The 14,213-nt window shown below is 40.2% G+C and overlaps 1 pseudogene; it reads left to right on the plus strand.

Moving 5' to 3' along the window:
• Positions 1 to 9,612: 9,612 nt before the first annotated feature.
• Positions 9,613 to 14,213, plus strand: part of LOC112078883 (sugar transporter SWEET1-like) — a 9,362-nt pseudogene continuing 4,761 nt past the window's right edge.

Raw genomic sequence — 14,213 nt, forward strand, 5'->3', positions numbered from 1 at the left:
GTCCACAGGATACAGCAGGTGTGAACAGTACAGTAAAATGCTTACTTGCAAGCTCTTCCTCAACAATTATAATTCACTGTACAAAACCCAATGATGTGACAGATGCATACTCTAAAGCACAGATTAGCACACACTAGAACAAAACACACATTCTATGTTGTAGATATACACAGATATCTACATAACCAGATCCTCTGTCATTGAGATGGTACAACAGCTTCTAGTGAACAAATTGGGATTATTTTAGTCATTGCTGGTTTGCTTTTGTATGTCTTCATGGTTTAGTGTTGAACAGATGAGTGTATAGGAACTAGATGGAGGGAATAGGAGTTGAGGGAAGGAGGAGAGCAAAGCGGTAATGACAGGATTCTGAGAGGGTGTTGTGATTGCAGGGAGGCTGGGAGCTGTGCTTCCTTTACTGATGGGCATTCATTGCATACTGATATACTGTAAACAACATAACCGGTACACTGGATATTATGGTGTGTGTACAGCACTGTAGGTTGGTGGCACCCTAATTGGGGAGAACTGACTCGTGGTAATGACTGGAATGGTATCTCATACATAAACACGTGGTTTCCAGGTGTTTGATGCCATTCCATTCGCTCCGTTCCGGACATTATTATGAGCCGTCGTCCCCTCAGCAGCATCCTGTGGTTTACAGGTGTAATGCAAAGGAAATCCCTACATACAGACACTGTATTGTAACTTGTTTTTGTAAATGTTTGTATGGAAAATTTGTACATAGAAAAATATGTAAATAACAGCATTTGTTTAAAATGTGAAAACTTTAATGTAATTAAAAAACAGTGATATAATAAATCTGACTTGAGTGCTTTCAATTCTCACATTTTATAGCCAAAGGAAAAAAAAATTGATGGTCACACTTTCAAAGTTGTTACTTTTGACACAATTGACAGCTGGAGTATAAAACTTTCCCTGCGACATTCTGACATTTTGTTTTGATGGTTGACAAAGGTGACTCCAAGCCCATCCATCTGATCTCTGAAGAAATCTCACCCTCTCGCCAACTCCCCTCATGTCTTTCCCGTGCTCTTCTCTCCTTCCCTCGCTTTTGCCGTTTCTGTCTTTCATGCTGGGCTGGTTTTCTCTGGCCATAACATCACAGCCCTATGGCCAAACGTCGGTGTGGAGATGGATGAGAGAGGTACTATTTGGCCATAAACAGAGTACACAGTGGCAGAATACCTGACCACTGTGACTGACCCAAACTTAAGGAAAGCCTTGTGTAACGATGTGCGCTGAGAGTCGGTGAGCAAGTTCAGGGAGTGAGTGTTTTAATAAATAAACAACTAAATACCAAACAAGAAATGCACAGACGTGACACTGGAACAGAAATGATGACGCCTGGGGAAGGAACCAAAGGGAGTGACATATATATATATATATAGGGAAGGTAATCAGGGAAGTGATGGAGCCCAGGTGAGTCTGATGACTCACCTGGTGCGCGTCACGATGGTGACAGGTGTGTGCCATAACGAGCAGCCTGGTGACCGAGAGGGCGCACACGTGACACTTTGACTATGTACAGACTCAGTGAGCATAGCCTTGCTATTAAGAAAGGCTGCTGTAGTCAGACCTGGCTCTGAAGAGATGACAGGCTATGTGCACACTGCCCACAAAATGAGGTGAAAACTGAGCTGCAYTTCCTAACCTCCTGCCAAATGTATGACCATATTAGAGACACATATTTCCCTCAGATAACACAGATCCACAAATAATTTGAAAACGAATCAGATTTTGATAAACTCCCATATCTACTGGGTGAAATAGCACAGTGTGTCATCAGAACAGCAATATTTGTGACCTGTTGCCACAAGATAAGGGCAACCAGTGAAGAACAAACACAATTGTAAATACAACCCATATTTATGCTTATTTATTTTCCCTTTTGTACTTTAACCATTTGCACATCGTTACAACACAGTATATATACATAATATGGCACTTTATTATTTTGAAACTTCTGTGAGTGTAATGTTAACTGTTCATTTTTATTGTGTATTTCACCTTTGTATGTTATCTACTTTACTTGCTTTGGCAATGTCAACATGTTTCCCATGCCAATAAAGCCCTTGAACTGAAAATGATAATACTAATTTGAGAGAACACAGGGGGAGGAGAGAGGGGTGACAGGAGACCAAGAGCAAACTGACACCTGGGTATGAAAGTGCTACTCTCACTCTCTCCCTCAAACTCTCCCTTGTCCTTTTGTTCACTATCTTGTCTCTTCTCTCCCATCCCTCCCTCCCTCCCTCCCTCTCTCAATTCAATTCAAAGGGCTTTATTGGAATGGGAATCATGTTGACATTGCCAAAGCAAGTGAAATAGATAAACACAATTAAAAGAAACAAGTAAAAAAGTTCCAAAGGAATAGAGACATTTTGTCAATCGGGTGTGCAGGGTGAATACGTGGTCTGTCGTAAGCCAATTTTCTCAATACATTGTTTTCACTGAATAAATGTATGAGTCTGTTGTTAAGGATAATGCAGAGGATTTTCCAAAGGTTGCTGTTGACGCATATCCAACGGTAGTTATTGGAGTCATTTGTCTCCACTTTTGTGGTTTGCGGTGATCAGTCCTTGGATCCAAATGTTTTTGGTTGGATAGGTTTCTCATTTTCTTTCTTTGTTTTTTGCATTCTTCATCTAACTCTCTCTCGCTCTCTGCCCTGTCTCCTGTGAAAACTCAACATCCGCTGGCACCATGTTGAGTTGGACTGCAGGGCTGCCCATATAGGTAGTACCACCTATATGTACCAACCGGGGCTTACACAAGCTTTACAGTGCAAACAGAGGAGTTACCCAAATCTGTCATCTTCAACATAATATTTGAATAATCTTTATTTCCAAAATGCTATATATCAATTTTCAGAAATGTTGGTAAATTTGCTTTTATTGTTAAAAAGAAATTATGAAAAAGTTTGTGTTTTTCACTATCTGGTCACGGCATGGGTTGTTCAATGACAGACATGTATTTGTTAAAATCTATGACTTGATGGTTTAATTTCATAGAGACAAATATTATTCTTTTTTTGCAAAATGCTACAGTTTAAGTCGGAAGTTACATACACCTTAGCCAAATACATTTAAACTCAGTTTGAACAATTCCTGACATTTAATCCTAGTAAAAATTCCCTGTCTTAGGTCAGTTAGGATCACCACTTTATTTTAAGAATGTGAAATGTCAGAATAATAATAGAGAGAATGATTTATTTATGCTTTTATTTATTTCATCACATTCCTAGCGGGTCAGAAGTTTACATACACTAAATTAGTATTTGGTAGCATTGCCTTTAAATTGTTTAATTTGTGTCAAACGTTTCGGGTAGCCTTCCACAAGCTTCCCACAACAAGTTGGTTGAATTTTGGCCCATTCCTCCTGACAGAGCTGATATAACTGAGTCAGGATGTAGGCCTCCTGCTCCACACACACTTTTTCAGTTCTGCCCACACATTTTCTATGGGATTGAGGTCAGGCGTTTGTGATGGCCACTCCAATACCTTGACTTTGTTGTCCTTAAGCCATTTTGCCACAACTTTGGAAGTATGCTTGGGGTCATTGTCCATTTGAAGACCCATTTGTGACCAAGCTTTAACTTCCTGACTGATGTCTTGAGATGTTGCTTCAATATATCCACATAATTTTCCCCTCATGATGCCATCTTTTTTGGAAGTGCACCAGTCCCTCCTGCAGCAAAGCACCCCCACAACATGATGCTGCTACCCCCGTGCTTCACGTTGGATTGGTGGTTTCGGCTTGCAGCTTCCCCCTTTTCCTCCAAACATAATGATGGTCATTATGGCCACAACAGTTCTATTTTTTTTCTTCAGACCAGAGGGACTTTCCCAAAAGTACGATCTTTGTCCCCATATGCAGTTGCAAACCGTAACTGTCTTTTTTATGGCGGTTTTGGAGCAGTGGCTTCTCCTTGCTGAGGCGGCCTTTCAGATTATGTCGATATAGGACTCGTTTTACTGTGAATAGATAATTTTTGTACCTGTTTTCCTCCAGCATCTTCCACAAGGTCTTTGCTGTTATTCTGGCATTGATTTGCACTTTTCGCACCAAAGTACGTTCATCTCTAGGAGACAGAAACGCGTCTCCTTCCTGAGCGGTATGACGGCTGCGTGGTCCCATGGTGTTATACTTGCGTACTTTGTTGTACAGATGAACTTGTACCTTCAGGTGTTTGGAAATTGCTCCCAAGGATGAACCAGACTTGTAAGGTCAACAAACAAAAAATCTGAGGTAATTGCTGATTTATTTTGATTTCTCCATGATGTCAAGCAAAGAGGCACTGAGTTTGAAGGTAGGCCTTGAGATACATCTACAGGTACACCTCCAATTGACTCAAATGATGTCAATTAGCCCATCAGAAGCTTCTGAAGCCATGACAACATTTTCTTTGGAATTTTCCAAGCTGTTTAAAGGCACAGTCAACTTAGTGTATATAAACTTCTGACCCACTGGAATTGTGATACAGTGAATTATAAGTGAAATAATCTGTCTGTAAACAATTGTTGGAAAAATTACTTGTGTCATGCACAAAGTAGATGTCCTAACCGACTTGCCAAAACTATAGTTTGTTAACAAGAAATTTGCGGAGTGGTTGAAAAACTAGTTTTCATGACTCCAACCTAAGTGTATGTAAACTTCCGACTTCAACTGTATATATCCGCCTCACTCTCAGAGAAATAAGTAGTACTGCTAGTTTTAACACAGTCAAATGTAACAAATAAGTACATTTTTATAAAAAAAACATCAATATAGACATATATTTTTTTGTTTAATATGCACTAGCGTTCAAAAGCTTGGGGTCACTTAGAAATGTCCTTGTTTTTGAAAGAAAAGCAAAAAAAAWTGTCCATTAAAATAACATCAAATTGATCAGAAAGTGTAGACATTGTTAATGTTGTAAATTACTATTGTAGCTGGAATCGGCTGATTTATTATGGAATACCTACATAGRYGTACAGAGGCCCATTATCAGTAACCATCACTCCTGTGTTCCAATGGCATGTTGTGTTAGCTAATCCAAGTTTATCATTTTAAAATGCTAATTTATCATTAGAAAACACTTTTGCAATTATGTTAGCCCAGCTGAAAACTGTTGTCCTGATTAAAAAATTGGCCTTCTTTAGACTAGTTGAGTATCTGGCGCATCAGCATTTGTGGGTTAGATTACAGGCTCAAAATGGCCAGAAACAAAGTACTTTCTTCTGAAACTCATCAATCTATTCTTGTTCTGAGAAAAGAAGGCTATTCCATGTGAGAAATTGCCAAGAAACTGAAGATCTCGTACAACGCTATGTGCTACTCCCTTCACAGAACAGAGCAAACTGTCTCTAACCAGAATAGAAAGAGGAGTGGGAGGCCCCGGTGCACAACTGAGCAACAGGACAAGTACATTAGAGTGTCTAGTTTGAGAAACAGACACCTCACAAGTCCTCAACTGGCAGCTTCATTAAATAGTACCTGCAAAACCCTAGTCTCAATGTCAACAGTGAAGAGGCGACTCTGGGATGCTGGCCTTCTAGGCAGAGTTCCTCTGTCCAGTGTCTGTGTTCTTTTGCCTATCTTAATCTTTTCTTTATATTGGCCAGTCTGAGATATGGCTTTTTCTTTGCAACTCTGCCTAGAAGGCCAGCATCCCAGAGTCGSCTCTTCACTGTTGACGTTGAGACTGGTGTTTTGTGGGACTTGTGAGGTCTCTGTTTCTCAAACTAGACACTCTAATGTACTTGTCCTCTTGCTCAGTTGTGCACCGGGGCCTCCCACTCCTCTTTCTATTCTGGTTAGATTCAGTTTGCGCTGTTCTGTGAAGGGAGTGCTTTTCTTTCAAAAACATGGACATTTCTAAGTGACCCCAAACTTTTGAACGGTAGTGTATGTATATATATATATAATTAAATACAGTAATATGAGATCTGTATGTAAAACATTTACATTTACATTTTTGTCATTTAGCAGATGCTCTTATCCAGMGCGRCTTACAGTAAGGGCATTTATCTTAWRATAGCTAGATGAGACAACCACATAGCACAGTCAAATATACAGGATGCTAACATTCCATTCCAGCTAAACAATGCATATATAGCATTTAGCAAAAAACTCATTTTCATACACATCTAAAATCTATTAATAAAAAATCTGAGAACAGTTATATTTTACACACAGATGATGGTACCCATAAGCAATCATTTGTGATGAAAAGGCAGAAGAGTTGGTGGATATAGCATTTTGGAAATAAACTCTTCCTTCATAAAAGAAGACTGTAATGGGGACATTTCAGATGCAGAAACAGTCCTTGACTTTTTCCACATTTTGTTGGGTTACAAAGTGGGATTAAAGTGGATTTAATTGTCATTTTTGGTCAACGAGCTACACAACATACTCTGTAATATCAAAGTAGAAGAAAAATTCAAAAATGTATTACAATGTTGAAAAATAAAACACTAATACCTTGATTACATAAGTATTCAACCCCCTGAGACAATACATGTGAGAAACACAGTTGGCAGCGATTACAGTTGTGAGTCTTTCTGGGTAAGTCTCTAAGAGCTTTGCACACCTGGATTGTGCAATATTTACCCATTATTATTTAAAAATCCTTCAAGCTATGTCAAGTTGGTTGTTGATCTTGAGATAGATTTTCAAGCCAATTTATGTCAAAACTGTAACTAGGCCACTCAGGAAAATTCAATGTTGTCCTAGCAACTCCAGTGTAAATTTGTCCTTGTGTTTTAAGTTATTGTCCTGCTGAAAGGTGAATTTGTCTCCCAGTGTCTGTTGCAAGGAAGACTGAACCAGGTTTTCCTCTAGGATTTTGTCTGTGCTTAGCTGCCTTCCGTTTCTTTTTATTTAAAAAAACTCTCTAGTCCTTGCCAATGACAAGCATGCCCATAACATGATGCAGCCACCACCATGCTTGAAAATATGAAGATTGGTACTCAGTGATGTGTTGTGTTGGATTTTCCCCAAATATAATGCTTTGTATTCAGGACAAAAAGTTAATTTATTTGCGAAAATGTTTTGCAGTATTACTTTATTGCCTTGTTGAAAACAGGATGCATGTTTTGGAATATTCTGTACAAGCTTCCAAATGTTCACTCTGTCATTTAGGTTAGTATTGCGGAGTAACTACGATGTTGTTGATCCATCCTCAGTTTTCTACTATCACAGCAATTACACTTTGTAACTGTTTTAAAATCAGCATTGGCCTTATGGTGAAATTCCTGAGCAGTTTCCTTTCTCTCTGGCAACTGAGTTAGGAAGGAGGCCTATATCTTTGTAGTGACTGCGTGTATTGATACACCATTCAAAACCGAATTAATAACTTAACCATGCTCAAGGGGATATTCAGCGTCTTCTTACCAATCGGTGCCCTTCTTTGCGAGAAATTGAAAAAACTCCCTGGTCTTTGTGGTTGAATCTGTGCATAAAATTCACTACTCGATTGAGGGACATTACAGATAATTGTATGTGTGGGTTAGTCATAAAACAATTATGTTAACCACTATTATTGAACACAGAATGAGTCAATGCAACTGATTATGTGATTTGTTAAGCACATTTTTACTCCTGAATTTATTGAGGCTTGCCATAACAAACGGGTTGAATACTTATTGACTCAAGACATTTCAGCTTTTCATTTTGTATTAATTTGTCACGCCCTGACCATAGAGAGCCGTAGTTTCTTTATGGTATAGTAGGTCAGGGCGTGACTGGGGTGTTCTAGTCTATGATTTCTATGTGGTGTTCTAGTTTTCAAATTTCTATGTTGGTGTGCTTGATATGGTTCCCAATTAGAGGCAGCTGGTAATCGTTGTCTCTAATTGGGGATCATATTTAGGTAGCCTTTTTTCCACCTGTATTTTGTGGGATATTGAATTTTGTATTTTGAGTTAGTGTATGTAGCACCTCTGTAGTCACTGTTTGTGTCTTGTTTTGTTTTATAGTTTCACTTTAATAAATTATGTGGAACTGTAATCATGCTGTGCCTTGGTCCTTCTCTACAAACGAACGTGACATAATTTTGAAATGATTCTACAAACTAAATATATGTTTGACATAGGGTATTGTGTGTAGATCAGTGACACAAAATCTCTAATAAATCTAATGTAAATGCAGGCTGTAACATAACAACATGTAGAAAAAGTCAAGGGGTGTGAATACTTTCTGAAGGTACTGTAACTAAAGTAACTGTAACTAATATTCAGTTTAGACACAATGTTTAGCATCTTTGGAGTTTCTTTATTACACTTCATTTCCACTGTTCTGCTTGTGAAACTCAAGGTGTGGGTGATGGTCACTAGTGTGGGTTGATGGTCACTAGTGTGGGTTGATGGTCACTAGTGTGGGTTGATGGTCACTAGTGTGGGTTGATGGTCACTAGTGTGGGTTGACGGTCACTAGTGTGGTGAGTTGATGAGTCACTAGTGTGGAGTTCGATGTAAGTTCCTAGTCGGCAGTTTGAATGGTCATTAGTGTGGGTTGATGTCACTAAGTGTGAGTTGATGGTCATCGTTGGGGCTGACGGTCACTAGTGTGGGTTGAGCGTCACTAGTGGGGTTTTGATGGTCACTAGTGTGAGTTGACGGTCACTAGTGTGGGTTGAATGGTCACTAGTTGATGAGTGACTAGTGTGCAGGGCGTGACGCGTCACTAGTGCAGTCGGGTTGACGGTCACCTAGTGTGGTTGACGTGCATTTAGTCGTGAGATTGATCAAAGTTCAATTTTTATTGTCACGTTACACCATTTTATGCAGATGTTTTTGCAGGTGTGAGGAAATGCTAGTGTGGGTTGATGGTCATTAGACCTGAATAATGAATGTTAGGATTATTTCCCATCTCAGTTGCACAGTGATTGACGAAAGAATGGAGTCCAAGTACAAGGACTGAGGACACGCTGATTATTCACTGTTTCTGTATATGTTGTATTGATGACGTTCTGAACACTGGTGTGATTCTGTAGCAGCTGACAAGGTCGTTGCCTTTTTTTTTGACTTCCTACAAGCCTCTCAGGCTGCTGTTTCCCAGGACATTTGGTGCTGTCTGATTAAGATATAAAGGTTCTGTCTCCAAGAGGCCAGTAAGACATTTTCTCTGCTTCAATGCTGGGTGGTGGTCTCCCTGTTGCAACGTGTAATAAACAGGGTTGATTTTTGATTGATTCATCTACAACTGCTCTCCTTTTGTTCACCTTGTTATTACACAGGCAAAACGTTGAATTAGGAGCAATTCACTTCACATGCTGTAGGACTGAGATGAGTTCCCCCTCACAATGTACAAAACCCTATTGCTCATATTATCCTACATAACATAAAGGTGCATATTGTGAAGAGGGTGTATGTGGTATAAAGTTACATTGTTTTACAACATTTCCAGGCTATATTTGGGTATTATATTGGATCTCAGTGATGATACAGAAGAGGATGTCATTCATTCCAACCCAGCATTGTCTCCAAGGTGAAAACTTCACACTGTGTGTGATGCCCAGACTACACTACTAAGACATCCAGTATTCTGACTGTCGTCTTTGTTGTCTGTCCATAGAGGAAATTATGGTATGGATATTATTTGCTAAGGATGGGAGGTTATAACAGCACAGATAACAGAATCCGAGCTGACAAGGTAAAAATCTGTCATTCTGCCCTGAACAAAGGCAGTGTTCCTAGGCCGTCAATGTAAATTAGAATTTGTTCTTAACTGAATTGCCTAGTTAAATAAAGGTTAAATAAAAATAAATAAACATTGACAGGTAACTGCTGTTGTAAAATGGACTTTATCAAATACATTTTGATTAATTGATTGTTTTGAGCCATATATTTCTAAATACTCCGATGGCAGGTAATCAAACAAAAGTAGCAAATGGGCCATCTTTTTTTGGGGGGGTGTACCTGTACCTAAAGTCCTTGCTGGATTACGAGCGAAATCATCCATCGTCATATTGACCATCATATCATTGGTGAAACCTATCCATCCTCTCATCCTTATCTGCCAATCAGAGGCAGAATTCTTTAGCATACTGTGGCGTATTCATAAGGAAACCGTGTACCGTTAAGACCCAAACAAAAGCACAACAGAGCAAAACGAGAGTTTCTATTGGACACATGAAGTTAGGTCTCTCCCGTTTCGTTCTGCTTGCTTCCAAACAATAAACGTTTTGCAACAGAATTGGCGTAATGAATACCGCCTGATTACAAACACGGAAATACTGTGTAGTTAGAACGACGTCAAACGTTGAGTCGTTGATGCAGATGTCAACATTTGCACGATAGCTGATTTGATATTCATAGCGAAATTACTCACAATTTAGACACATACCTAGCTATCTAGGTAGTGCACCCACATATTCCGTTTTCCGATCTATGGAGTTTTTGGCAGTTTCTATCATGGGCGTGCATCGTATTTACAGTCGGGATGTTCTCGACTGGGACTGTAAGTTTGACAGCTTTCTGCTTTTCAGAGAAACTATCTGGCTAAGTAGCTACGTTAGCTATATAACTGTTCTTTATTGCAACATCGCAAAAACTTGGGCAGAGACCAAATCAGTTCTAATTTTGCTTGTTTGTATTGCATTAAACTGCGGAAACATAGCTAGCTAGGTGTTGGTTAGCTAGCTAGTGTTGGTCACCCTTATCTATCACGATATGAGTTAATCAAATATTTGCTTAGTTATTCGTTCAATGCCGAGGCTTGGTGTAAATAGAATACTCAGGCCAGGTGATAATAAAATCATGGTTTTAGGTTCAGTTCCTTCCTTTTTCTATGCTAGATTTGTGTGTGTGTGTGTGTGGTGTGTGGTGGGTGGTGTGTGTGTGTGTTGTGTGGTGTGTGTGTTGTGTGTGTGTTGGTGTGTGTGTGTGTGTGTGTGTGTGTGTGTGTGACCTCTGTCAGGACGGACCTGAAGAAGATGAGAGTTCCAAAAGTGCAGATAACGTCCAGTTCCTCCCCTTCCTCACCACATGCCTCAAGTAAGGTGTGTGTGGTGCCTAGGCACGTGCCAGTGACCACTAATCAAACCCGGGGTCATCTGCACAAGTCATACTGTGTTAGCCCACTGAGCTAATGTCTTGTTTGTCTCTATAGTAACCTGGGCTGGCTGTATTATGGGATACTGAGACGGATGGGACTCTGGTCCTGGTTAAACCATAGGAGCCTGTCTACAGTCCCTCTACATTCTCTCCTACTGCCACTACACTAATGACAAGGTGAGCTGACCACAGTGTTTTATATAGTCTCTCCTACTGCCACTAACCCAATGACAAGGTGAGCTGACCACAGTGTTTTATAGTCTCTCCTACTGCCATTACACCAATGACAAGGTGAGCTGACCACAGTGTTTTATAGTCTCTTCCTACTGCCACTACACCAATGGACAGGTGAGCTGACCAAGTGTTTTATAGTCTCTCTACTGCCACTAACAATGACAAGGTGAGCTGACCACAGTGTTTTATAGTCTCTCCTACTGGCCACTTACACCAATGACAAGGTGAGCTGACCACAGTGTTTTATAGTCTTTCCTACTGCCACTCCACAATGACAAGGTAGCTGACCACAGTGTTTTATAGTCTTTCCTACTGCCACTACACCAATGACAAGGTGAGCTGACCACTGTGTTTTATAGTCTCTCCTACTGCCACTACACCAATGACAAGGTGAGCTGACCACAGTGTTTTATAGTCTCTCCTACTGCACTACACCAATGACAAGGTGAGCTGACCACAGTGTTTTATAGTCTTTCCTACTGCCACTCACACAATGACAGGTGAGCGTTGACCACAGTGTTTTATAGTCTCTCCTACTGCACTACACAATGCAAGGTGAGCTGACACAGTGTTTTATAGTCTCTCTACTGCCATTACAATGACAAGGTGAGCTGACACAGTGTTTTTAAGTCTCTCCTACTGCATTACACAAATGACAAGGTGAGCTGACCACAGTGTTTTATAGTTTACTATCGCATAGATACGGCCAGACTGAATCCCCAGGAGTGCATTCGTTTGTCTTCGAGATGGTCTGGTAGATATCATAATGATGTTTTCTGTAGATATTCAGGTTTGTTTGCTTTGTTCATTGTTTTGTATTTTTCCCGTTAGGGTTTGAAAGTACACTTTTAGTATATCTGCCACTGGTTCACTGCTTGAAGCCTAGTTTTAGGGTGTGTGCAAAATGTTTAAAACTAGTAAAACTGTGTGTGTGTTCGTTCCAGAGGCGAGTGACCTCTCAGACGTTACTAGCAGGAGGAGTGGTCTGTGGAGGCTGGCTGTACTTCAGTGTTCTCCTGCCTCAGGGAGAGTCTCAGCTGGCCCAGCTAGGTCTCACCTGCAGCCCTGTTCACTATCAGCATGTACCTGAGTCCACTCGCTGACCGGTAAATATGCAAACTTTTCTGACACAGTGTTTATACAATATGTCCACGCATTGGACACATTCTTCCACGCACTGGTGAAGAAACTTTTATACAACTTTAATACAACGTTCAGATAACATACACTCACTAGCCTGGCAAACAGACCTATTTTCCAATGTTCTGATCCTACCACCCTGATACCCACTATACTCAGATTCCTCACATACTCTCATAAATATTGTAAGGTAGACAACAACAGGCCAATAAGATTCCATCTTCAGAACATGACACCCTCTCTATCACTCTCTCTCCCTTGCCCTTTGACTCCTCTCTTCCTCTGTTGCCTCTTGTGTTCCTGTTTATTTCTCCGCCCGGGCTGCATGATATGGGCAAAAAGTCGAATTGTGCTTATTTTTTGGGAGGTGCAAATTAGAGGTCGACCGATTTATCGGAATGGCGATTAATTAGGGCCGATTTCAAGTTTTTCATAACAATCGGATCGGTAATTTTGGATGCCGATTTTTGGCGATTAAAAAAAAAAAAAAAAAATTTTTTTTTTTTTTTTTTTTTACACCTTTATTTAACTAGGGCAAGTCAGTTAAGAACACATTCTATATTCAATGACGGCCTAGGAACGGTGGGTTAACTGCCTTATTCAGGGGAAGAACGACAGACTTTTACCTTGTCAGCTCAGCGATTCAATCTTGCAACCTTATGGTTAACTAGTCCAACGCTCTAACCACCTGCCTCACACGAGGAGCACGCCTGTTACGCGAATGCAGTAAGAAGCCAAGGTAAGTTGCTAGCTAGCATTAACCTTATCTTATAAAAAAACTATTATCAATCAATCATAATCACTAGTTATATCTACACATGGTTGATGATACTACTAGTTTATTCTAGCGTGTCTTGCGTGCATATAATCGATGCAGTGCGCATTCGCGAAAAAGGACTGTCGTTGCTCCAACGTGTACCTAACCATAAACATCAATGCCTTTCTTAAAATCAATACACAAGTATATAAACCTGCATATTTAGCTAAAAGAAATCCAGGTTAACAGGCAAATATAACCAGGTGAAATTATGTCACTTCTCTTGCGTTCATTGCACGCAGAGTCAGAGTATATGCAACAGTTTGGGCCGCCTGGCTCATTGCGAACTAATTTGCCAGAATTTTACGTATTATGGTAACATTGAAGGTTGTGCAATGTAACAGGAATATTTAGACTTATGGATGCCACCCGTTAGTAAAATACGGAACGGTTCCGTACTTCACTGAAATAATAAACTTTTTTTTTTCGAGATGATAGTTTCCGGATTCGACCATATTAATGACCTAAGGCTCGTATTTCTGTTTATTATGTTATAATTAAGTCTATGATTTGATAGAGCAGTCTGACTGAGCGATGGTAGGCACCAGCAGGCTCGTAAGCATTCATTCAACAAGCACTTTCGTGCGTTTTGCCAGCAGCTCTGCTGTTTATGACTTCAACCTATCAACTCCTGAGATTAGGCTGGTGTAACCGATGTGAAATGGCTAGCTAGTTAGCGGGGCGCCTAATAGCGTTTCAAACGTCATTCGCTCTGAGACTTGGAGTAGTTGTTCCCCTTGCTCTGCATGGGTAACGCTGCTTCAAGGGTGGCTGTTGTCGATGTGTTCTGGTTCGAGCCCAGGTAGGAGCGAGGAGAGAGACGGAAGCTATACTGTTACACTGGCAATACTAAAGTGCGTATAAGAACATCCAATAGTCAAAGGTATATGAAATACAAATCGTATAGAGAGAATAGTCCTATAATAACTACAACCTAAAACTTCTTACCTGGGAATATTGAA

The sequence above is a fragment of the Salvelinus sp. IW2-2015 genome, unplaced genomic scaffold (genome assembly GCF_002910315.2).
Source record: "Salvelinus sp. IW2-2015 unplaced genomic scaffold, ASM291031v2 Un_scaffold6435, whole genome shotgun sequence".
Lineage (NCBI taxonomy): Eukaryota > Metazoa > Chordata > Actinopteri > Salmoniformes > Salmonidae > Salvelinus > Salvelinus sp. IW2-2015.